Below are 11,889 nucleotides of genomic sequence, written 5' to 3'. Positions count from 1 at the left end.
TACCACAATATCCGGAGTTACCATAAGAGTATAAGGTTAAAAAACATATAAAGGTACGTTAAATTCGAGATGATTACATTTCCACATTACCATGGTCTTCATTTTCGCCACCTCTTACATCTTTGGGACGGACCTGCAGTATTTTCACCACCATACTCGAAATATTCAGAACTTTCCCCATCTATAAATCCTTAATTAGTTTCCTCGATTTCCAACAATCATTATAACATATATAAGTCAAACTAAAAAAATCATAACGACCAACGCTAAATATAAAAACATAATATATTAATAATTTAATTTTATAAAAATGGAAAAGTACTTTTTTTCAAGAACACGTCAACAATGTGCTCAGGGAAACAATAAGCCTCCTGACAAAATTTCATGAATAATACTAAGCATCAAATTTACAGCGGATTAATCAAATCAGGTAGTAAAGGGAGATTAAAAAACACTTTCTTGCTTATTGTTCTTGTTAGGTCACACACTGTAGAGGGGTGAATACAGTGTAAAATACAATCAAATCGAACTTTAATAACTCAAGTAACAGAAAACAAACTTTATTGAAACAATAAACTCTGTTACAGTATGGAACTGTTATCTCTCAGTGATGAACAAATATCACGAGAGCTGCTAGGGTTACAATGAATAATACTTTCGATAATGATAACACTTATAGTGTAAACCCTATGTCTGTGTTTATATACTACACAGTTACAAGATAATTGCTAATTGATATGGAATATAATTCTGCTTCCTAAAATATATCAATCAGATATCTTTTCTTCCAAGTATTCTATTCTTCATAGAATTCCTTCTTCATGCATATCTCTTCTTATGTTTGTCTCGATCTTCTTTTCTTTAATCAGTTGCTGTCCTTATCTGAACGTCCTTCAGTACTTAAGTTCTGATATCCATCTTCTGATGATTATCTCCTGATAATATAAGTACTGATATCCTTAAGTCTTGACTTCCAGTAAGTACTGATTTATCCTGTTTAAGTAAGATCTGAAAACTAAACATAAATCATATTAGCCATGACATTATCAAATATATCTAACAATCTCCCCCAACTTGTAAATTAGCATAATATACAAGTTTAACAGATATTTGATGATGTCAAAAACATTAAGTATAAATGCATGAGAATTAGACTAGATAACTACAAATTACAGTCCTTAAAGCTTTACCAATCTTTAACTTCTGATAACAACTTCAGTCTGTACAAATATCAGAATTTAAGCAGTTGTAGATCTTGACTTGGCTTCATCTTCTGATCTCTCTAATGTCAGGAGTTGTTCTGAGATAGTTCTTCAACAAACATCTCTCAGCATATCTGAGTTCATCAATCATCCTCCTTTTAGCATCTTTAAGTTCTGCAGTATCTTCACCAATTTGAAAGATTGCAGCCCTGAGATCATTAATCTTAGCTTTTCTTATATCCTGATCCAGTCTGATCAAATATGCCTTATCAGACTCAAGATTGAATTCCACAGCCCTGTAACCCAGAAAGGTAGTTATAATCTTAGCAGTGTTGGGCTTCATTTCAACTATATCACCCTTGTGATCTCTGTACTTTGGAAGATATGTGCTGTCAGACTTAACAGAATAAAGCCTTTTCTGTCTCTGAATCTGAACCTTCAAATAGTTTGCAGCACTTTCTGTTAATCTGTCATTCACTTGAAGTAAGAATAGTACATGCTCCAATTCTTTAAAATATTTCAATGGAATGGCATTTTGCCTTATATGATAAACCCTACCATATGTCATGAAGTACAACAAGATGTGTTCTTTCAAGTAGGTATGGTAAACAATTTGTACAGATTTCAGTTGATTCAATCTCTCAGGAGTTGCTCCAATACCTGGTTCACTCAAGGAAGTTGGATTATTGGTAGTGTTCTGTATTCTTCTTTCATCAGCACTTCTCAATCCAGTTTTATCTCTTGCTTCCTTTCCAGTAACCACTCTTGCTTCAAAACCACTTGCAACAGTCTTCAAAGGTTGAGTCTGTTTTGCTTTAGTGAATCCTGGTAGGAGTTTCTTTGATTTATCTTCTGATATCAAGTTAACTTGAGCTATGTCAGAGGTTACTTGCTTCTTCGAAATATCAGAACTTACTGTCTCTTGACTCTGAACAACTTGAGCCATGTCTGAGGTTGTCCTAAAAACTTTTCTTGAAGTTAGAGCAAGATCATCCTTTTCATCAGTAATTTCTTCATTCACAGGAGGCACATAAACCTTGATAGGTTCACCAACTTTTTCTTTACCCTTGGATCTTGGATCTATCTGCGGTTGTGATTTAGCCATTGTTGCTTCAGTATTTGTCCTTTCTTTTATCACAATGCCTTTGAGTTTTGGAAGTGTTTTTTTACCAGAAGCTTCAGATTTAGACTTGAATTTTTCTGATTTAAGTCTGGCTTCTTCTTCCATTAAACTCTCCAAGTCCATTCCTGGATTTTCCTGAAGAAATAACTGTCTTGACATTTCTTCATCAAGATCTAAAAGTTAATCAGAACTTATCCTTTTACCAGTAGCAGAACTTGTCATGTGACTTGTGATTTCAGCTTGTCTTGATGAGAGACCTCTACCTTGACTATGACCTCTACCCATTCCAGGGTTTCCTTGATCATCCTTTTCATCATCCTTCCCCTTCAGTGTCTTATCAGTTTTGCATTTGGACTTAATTACTTTCTCCCCCTTTTTGGCATCAGCAGGTAAGAGAAGAGAGACAAGCAATTCCACTAAGGCTTGGATTTTATTAAGTTGAGATTGCTGAGAAGCTTGATTTTTCAGAATATCATCAATCTGAGCTTGTTGTGACTCTTGAGTCTTCTCAATATAAGCAACTCTGTCAAAGGTAGGTTGGAAGAATTTTTTCTTGTCAATCTTCTGAACTTGTTCTTGCTTCATTAATTCTTCCCGTAAGTGATGTAACTCTGCATGAGTAGTTGAATGGAGACCTTGTAAATGTTTAGTACTCAATACAGTGACTCTAAGCTGTGTTTTGAAATCATTAGTATTTAACATCTCATCAGCTTTTGTCAAGTGCTCAGCCAGATGATGTGCAGTTGGAGCACAGGTAACTGAGTTCCATTCCTTAGTCCACTCCTGTCCTGCAGGAGTTTCACTCCAAGGCACTGGTGCTTCTCTTGTAACAAACTTCTTAACAAGTTCAGATTTAAGAACAGTTTGTTGAGGTGCATGTCCTGAAGGACCTGCTTCATCAGCATCTGCATTTGGAGTAGCATCACCAGTATCTTCAGCATTTGCAGTATCAGAACTTACAGAATCAGTATCTTTTGATAAAATAACAGTATGAGTAGCAATTGAGGCTTCAGCATCATCCTCTAATTGCTTATCTGGTTCCAAGTTCTGATCAACAGCCATATCCTGATGCTCACCTATGTTCTGATCATCAGCATCTAGATGCAGCGAAGGTGTAGTAGAGAATTCTGGAGTTTGAGCAGCATCAGTAACAGGTGTTGTTGATGGATTAGTTGTTGTTGGAGCTTCTAAGTAAAGTACGTCAGGCACAACCAAGTTCTGGATATCAATATCAGCACTTGTGCCTGAATCAACAGGAGATATAGTTTTAGGAGACACAGATGGTGTGTTAGCCTTTTCAGTAGCAGCTTCCTCGGTTGGAGTTAATGGAGAAGCAATGGCTTTAGCAGATTCTGGTTCTTGTGAGATCATAGATTCCTGATCTCCTTCCTTAGCTGCTGCTTCCTCATCATCTGAAACTGGCCTTTTTTCCCTCTATTTCTTGTATCTCTTTGAAGGTATGGATTCCTTTGGAGTTTCATCAACAGTCGTTCTTCTAAGCCTTTTGAGAAGCTTAGATCCCCCAATTGCAGAATCCTTCTGAGAAGGAACTTTCCCAGCTTCTTTATAAACAGGTTCTGAAGTAGGAACCTGTTCCTCACTATCAGTTTCATCTCTCAAAACAATCCTCCTTCTCTTCTGAGGTGTTTGAGGAACAGTCTTTGTCCTCTTAGGCTTGGAAGATGAATGCTTCACAGTAGGTGCTGAGGATGAAGGTTGAGCTATCTGTGAAGTGGAGAGATATGATTTGAGATATGTCCTGAGGGTAGGTTGAGTAGTATGAGTGGTATGTTCTGATGGTTGTTGTGGTGTTTGAGATGTGGTGGTTGGTTGGACAACAGGATAAACAGATCTGTAGGTGTCTGGATCAGCATTTACTAAGATCTGTTTTACAGATTGAGGAATCTGTAAAGGTCTAACCACGTTTTTCTTAACATCAGCATTTACCAAATCATTAAAGGCTCGTTTTGCAATTTTGAAAGATGGAGTTAAGTCAGTGGTAGGTTGGGGTTCATCAGCACAACAATAGTTATAAATAAGCTGACAAAATCTAGCAAAGTAGACAACATTCCTATTTTCTGTCATCCTATCCCCAATAAAACCTATCACAGCATTTGCAAAATCAAAATGAGTTTGGTTAATGATAGCATACCCGATGTGCTGACTCATTATAGGGATAGCATCAAAGTTTGAACACTTATTCCCAAAAGCTTTAGTGATGCAGTCAAAGAAGAAGCTCCATTTCTTTCTGATATGAGGCCATTTCGACTGCCCAAGCTTTGCCAAACTCTGCTCATACCCCAAACTAGCCATGAACTCTTTAAGAGCTGATTCCTCCGGGGTTGAAAAAGTACATCCTTCTGGTAGATGTAGGGCCTTGCGAATTGTACCAGGACTTACCCCATATGTAGAATCATCCACTTCGAAAACAATACTAGGAGTACCATTTGGACCACCATTATCAAAGTTTCCAGTCCTCCAAAATATCAGAACTTGTTGGCTCCAAAAGGTTGAAGGTTGGGTCAATGCATACCCGATTTTACTGTGTACAAGAAGATCTTGCACAAAATGTAACTCATACGGAGCTTCAGCATTATCAAGAATTGCAGCATAGTTATTTGGAACAAATTTAGCTCCATCAATGATCAAATCCTTAGGTGCCATGAAAATAATCAAGATTTAAGAGTGCCTTTTAGGTGTTTGATAAAATGTCTATATGAAAAAAAACGTCAGGAGAAGAAAGAGAGTAAAAGCAAATAGAGAGATAAAGTATAAAAGTGAATAAAAGGTTAGAAAATCCTCTCTCTATCTTACTTATACTTTGGAAAAAAAATGTAACCATTGGACACCTGTCAGACATGCAGTAATAATGAATAGTTAATGGGCACGGAAAAATAGTAATCATTACTTACCCACTTGCAGTTTTTCAAGGAAAAACCGTTCCACTTACCCAGTAATTCCATTAATCAAGGTAAATCAGTTTTAATTCAAAATTGAAACTGTTCCCACTTATTCAATTATTTTTCACTGCAACACCAATATTCTGGAAAAAAATTCGAGTATGAATGACCAAAATAAATCAAGTGAACAAGTACTGATAATGTAAAATCAGAACTTAATCTAAATCAAAATATGAAATGGTCATCTAAATATGAATATTTATCAGGATTTATCAATGCATTACAGAACATCTCAGAGACAAGAACTTGCAAAAAAAAGAAATTTCATTAATATATTAAGAGAATACATTCATGAAATTTAAATTACATCAGAACTTTTACAAGATTGTCCTAAGCTGCTAAACCTAACGTCAACAGCCTTTGTCCTAGCTCAAGAAGCAGGGCAAGGCTGACGATGAAGAAAAACAGGAAGAAGAACATAAATCATTTCTTCTTCCTACTCTCGACAAACAGAATAGCGAGTCTGATGATTCGCTCTTGCTGGCAGAGAGCTTCCAGCCTTTCCTCCTCCAATCGCTCCAGATGGCGATGGTAATCCATTTAGAAGAACAGGAGGTGGGTGAGTACCTCCTGGGGAACTGAGTCCCATATCTCATCAGGAATGGCAGTGACGTGCCAATCCTGCTGCCAGGCTTCACAGCTCAGCTTCATGTTGAATGTTTCATAGTTCAAAAACATGTTGTAATTGACCATGGTGTTTTTGATATAAAGAGAGTGAAGGTGAGTTTGTGATAAAAGAGTTGATGTGAAGGCTGATGTGAAGTGGTTGTTTATATAGGCAAAAGAATGCCAGGAGATGCAAGGAAATTTAATGCTAACAGGTAGAGTTAGTTATACCTCGTCTCCCTAGACTGGGAAGAAGAAAAATAGTCATTGGAAGTGTAAGTCACGGTTTAATGCGCACAAGTAACAAGTAAACATTATTGTACATGTACGTGAACCACTATCCCTAATGATATTGACTGTTAATATTCTACCCAAACATATTCTGATTTAAAATGAGACTGTTTTAGATTTTATCCACAAATAAGTCAAGTAAAGGATCATATTTTAATATCAGAACTTAAACTTATATCAGAACTTAACAGTTATCAGAACATGATTTCTTAACTCGAAAAATGAATGCCTATCTTAGTAAGTCCTCACACAAATTCTGATATAGATTCTTCAGAACTTAATCATCAGAACGTGCAATCAGAACTTGTCCTCAGAATTTGTGCAATGTGACACAGAAACTGTTCATCTAAAATAACATAGATCACCACAGTAATTTTCATCATTCATATGGAGTGTTTAGTGTGTGCATTAAGCTAAATATCAGACAAAGAGTAAAGTCTGATTCACTTCAGTACATCTTAGAAATAAGGCATAACTAAAACTTTACTAAAAATCTGTCATTATTCTGAAACCTATTATTGAATGAGTTCATGCTTGAGTCCACCTCAACTATTTTGTGCTAATTTTGTGCATCTTTTTAAATTCCATTTTACAGTGGCTTCTCAGTGTAAGTGAGTCACGACTGCTTATCAGAATTTATGCTATTATCAGAGTATTTCTCCAGTAACCATAGAGTGTGAAAAGTCATCAAGAAAATATTTTGCTTTTCTGATGCATATTTACTTAATACCAGCAATGCACTTGGGTCATTCCTTCCACATTTTTACTCTAGATCTCAAAGGAGTACCTGATTTTAATCCTTGATTCTTTTCTTTTTCTTTTGATAAGAGAGGTTTATCAGCACTTAGGACATTCAACAGATTTACTAGCATCAGAACTTAACAGATGAGAAGCATTATTCTAGTTTGTGACTTAGTAATAAGATAGACAAAGTAAACTCAACTAGGCTCAATATCAGAATTTGCTTGTGTCAATAGATTTCCACAGAAATAATTACTTCTAACATGGGATCCCTAGTTTATTAAAGACTACTAGGTCAGTATTTAGCACAGGGATCCTCATAGGATTGAATAGTTACATAAACAGACATATCACTATCAGAGTTTAGAAAGTTACATCAGACAACAGTCAGTACTTAAGCAAGTTTTCAACTAAGCACAGAATACACAAAGAGAGTAATTTCTATAAATACTGATCATAAAGTCTGATGTATCAGAACAAAACTAAGCAGATTTAGAAAAAGAACTTGAAACCATTCCAAGTTCATTTACCAATCTTGTAAAAGTAGCTTCACACAATGGTTTGGTGAAGATATCTGCTAGTTGTTGATCTGTTGGAACAAAGTGCAATTCCACTGTACCTTCATCCACATGTTCCCTGATGAAGTGGTACCTGATGCTGATGTGCTTTGTCAATGAGTGTTGAACTGGATTACCTGTCTTAGCAATAGCACTTTGATTATCACAGTAAATAAGGATTTTGAAATATGTTAACCCATAATCCAGTAACTGATTCTTCATCCAAAGAATCTGTGCACAACAGCTTCCTGCAGCAATGTACTCTGCTTCTGCAGTTGATGTGGAAATTGACTTTTGTTTCTTGCTAAACCAAGAAACCAATCTGCCTCCAAGAAATTGGTAGCTTCCACTTGTGCTTTTCCTGTCAATTTTGCAACCTGCAAAATCTGCATATGAGTAACCTATTAGTTTAAAATCTGATTCTCTGGGATACCACAATCCCAGATCAGCTGTTCCCTTAAGATACTTGAATATTCTTTTTACAGCTGTTAAGTGAGGTTCTCTTGGATCTGCTTGAAATCTTGCACAAAGACAGGTAGCATACATGATATCAGGTCTACTAGCAGTTAGATAGAGTAGAGAGCCAATCATACCTCTGTAATCAGTAATATCTACTGATTTACCAGTATCCTTGTCCAATTTTGTTGCAGTGGCCATGGGAGTGGATGCACTTGAACAATCTTGCATTCCAAATTTCTTCAGCAAGTTTCTGGTGTACTTAGTTTGACAAGTAAAAGTGCCTTCTTCATTCTGCTTGACTTGAAGGCCCAGAAAATAGCTAAGTTCCCCCATCATACTCATCTGATACCTTGACTGCATCAGTTTGGCAAACTTCTTGCAAAGTCTATCATTTGTAGACCCAAAAATGATATCATCAACATAAATCTGGACCAGAAGTAAGTCCTTTCCATGGTTGAGGTAGAACAGTGTTTTGTCTATAGTTCCTCTGTTAAATCCACTTTCCAGAAGAAACTGAGCTAAAGTCTCATACCATGCTCTAGGAGCTTGCTTAAGTCCATAAAGTGCTTTATCAAGCCTGTAGACATAATCTGGATATTTGGAATCTACAAAGCCTGGAGGTTGTTCAACATATACTTCTTCCTCCAATTCTCCATTGAGAAAAGCACTTTTCACATCCATTTGAAAGACAGCAAACTTTTTGTGAGCAGTATAAGCCAAAAATATCCTTATGGCTTCCAATCTAGCAACTGGTGCAAATGTTTCATCATAATCAATTCCCGCCTGTTGAGAATATCCTTTTGCAACCAGTCTTGCCTTATTCCTTGTAATTATACCATCACTATCAGTTTTGTTTCTGAATACCCACTTTGTACCAATAACAGATCTATTCTTTGGTTTTGGCACTAGGGTCCAGACTTTGTTTCTTTCAAATTCATTTAACTCTTCCTTCATTGCTTGCACCCAATCAGCATCTTGAAAAGCTTCTTCCACTTTCTTTGGCTCAGTCTGAGAAAGAAAAGAATTGTAAAGACATTCATTTGAAGTACCTGTTCTAGTTCTGACACCTGCATCAGGATTTCCAATTATCAAATCAGGTGTATGTGATTTAGTTCACTTCCTTGCAGATGGAAGGTTTTCTCTAGAACTGGATGCTCCCCCATGATCCATGTTGTCTTCATTTTCATTTTCTGATGCTCCCCCTGAAACTGTGCTTTCTGAGTTGGATTCTTCAGAATTTAGATTTTCAGTACTATCAAAACTTGGCTTATCAGAACTTGACGAATCAGAACTTGAAGAGCCAGATGTATGTTCTGATGCTTCTTGAGATGTGGTAAGATCTTGAGTATGCTCCCCCTCCATAGGTGCATCTTCCTGTGACGTAGTCACCACAGTTTCAATAACATCAGAGTTTAATCCATCAGAGTTTATAGTATCAGGACTTATATTGTCAGGATTTTCAGTATCAAAATTTGAGTCTTCATTTTCAAATCTCAGCTGATCATGATCAATAAAATCTTCAAGTCCAGTAATCTTCTTATCATCAAAAGAGACATTGATAGATTCCATGACCACTCTTGTTCTCAAGTTATAGACTCTGAAGGCTTTTGTGGAAAGTGGATATCCAACAAAGATTCCTTCATCAGCTTTTAGATCAAATTTGGATAGCTGTTCAGGATGAGTCTTAAGAACAAAACACTTGCATCCAAATACATGAAAATACTTCAGATTTGGCTTCTTTTTCTTCACCATCTCATATGGTGTCTTTCCTTGCTTGTTAATGAGTGTTACATTTTGAGTAAAACAAGCAGTCTGCACAGCTTCAGCCCAGAAATAGGTTGGAAGCTTTGCTTCTTCAAGCATTGTACGTGCCGCTTCAATGAGAGTTCTATTCTTCCTTTCAACAACTCCATTTTGCTGTGGAGTTCCAGGAGCAGAGAATTCCTGCTTGATTCCATGGTTTTTGCAGAACTCTTCCATTATCAAATTCTTGAACTCAGTGTCATTATCACTCCTTATTGTCTTCACAGAATCTTTGACCAATTTATCCAGATGTTTGACATGATCAATCAAGATAGATGCAGTTTCACTTTTTGTGTGCAAGAAATACACCCATGTGTATCTGGTGAACTCATCCAGTATGACCAAAGCATATTTCTTCTTTGCAATAGACATGACATTTACTGGACCAAATAGATCAACATGTCGTAGGTGATAAGGCTCAAGAATTGATGATACAGTCTTGCTCTTGGATGAGGATTTTCTTTGTTTAGCCTTCTGACAAGAATCACAAAGGCCATCAGGAGCAAATACTGACTTTGGAAGTCCTCTCACAAGATCTTTCTTGACCAACTCATTTATATTGTTGAAATTTAAATGAGAGTTTCTTGTGCCAATTCCAGCTTTCTTCAATTGATGCTCTACTCATCAGGAAGATTGTAGAACCATCAGTACTTGTTGAAAGCTTGGCTTCATAAATGTTACCACGCCTGTATCCTTTCAGAACAACTTTGCCTGTAGATTTACTCACAACTTCACAGTGTTCTTCAAAGAAATCAACATGATAACCTCTGTCACAGATTTGACTTATACTCAGCAGATTGTGTTTAAGTCCTGAGACCAGAGCTACTTCATTAATGATGACATTCCCAAGATTGATATTGCCATATCCCAATGTTTTTCCAATGTTTCCATCTCCATAAGAAACACTTGGGCCAGCTTTTTCCACAAAGTCTGATAGCAGGGCTTTATTTCCAGTCATATGTCCTGAACATCCACTGTCCAGAACTAGGATGTTTTTCCTGTTGCCCTGCAATCACAAAGACCACTAATGATTAGTTTTAAGGACCCAGACTTGCTTGGATCCTTTGGCCTTATCAAGTTTGTTAATATCTGCAGCGGATTTAGCATCAGAGTTTATGTTAACATTTTTCTTATCAGAATTTACACTATCAGACTTTGAATCAGAATTTACACTAGAAGGAACAATGGAAACTTTCTTTAAAGAAGATTTTATTTGATAATAATCATAGTACAAACTATGATATTCCTTACAAGTATAAATGGAATGCCATAAACTACCACAATGAAAACAAGGATTTTGTGGCTTATATCTAACAGGCTGACTTTTAACTCCTGACTTTGAAGGTAAGGAATTTATGTTCTTATTCTTCCTACAAAAAGAAGCCAGATGGTTAGAACTTCCACAGTTATGACACGTTTTCCTAGGAGCTTTAGGAACAGGTTTATAATCATTGCTTTTATTCATACCTTCCTTTACATTCCTATTTTTCCTAGGTGTTTTTACCTTGTTTGCATTCTTAACATCTTTCAGCTTACGCTTAAGCTGCTTCTTTATCATTAAGCCTATGTTTACTTCAGCTGTCTTTTCCTGTTTTAGTTTGTCAGAAGTTAATCCCTTTTTAACTTCTGATTTCTCATTATCAGACTTTACAGCTACAAACTTAACAGGTTTTAACTTTGGCTTTTGCTTAACAACAACAGGCTTAATTTCTACAGTTCCTTTATCATTCTTATCCTCTCCATAACCTAAGTCCTCTTTCCAGTTTTCACTACTTAACAAATTCTGAGTTGTTCTGCCAGAGTTAGTCCAAGTCCTGATAACCTCTCTTTCCTTTTCTAACTTAGTTTTTAGAGATTCATTCATTTTTATTACTTCATCCCTAACATAAAAAGCATCATCTCTATCTTTCTGAGTTTGATGGAACATAACTAACTCCTTTTCTAAGAAATCATTTCTTTTCTTTTCTTAAAAGCAAAATTTTCAGAAGTTAATCTTTCACATGTTAGAGTTTGGTCTCTATAACTAGCAAACATGGTTTTAAGATATCTTCTCAACTCATTAATATCATCAGTATGAAAGGCATAAGTGGTTTGAGGTACCTTTGATTCAGCAACTTCAGAACTGCTTTCCGCACTTGCCTTATCAG

The sequence above is a fragment of the Apium graveolens genome, chromosome 11 (assembly GCF_009905375.1).
Source record: "Apium graveolens cultivar Ventura chromosome 11, ASM990537v1, whole genome shotgun sequence".
In the NCBI taxonomy this organism is placed as follows: domain Eukaryota; kingdom Viridiplantae; phylum Streptophyta; class Magnoliopsida; order Apiales; family Apiaceae; genus Apium; species Apium graveolens.
The sequence above is the reverse complement of the archived record's forward strand: the minus strand, read 5'-3'. Positions refer to the sequence as shown.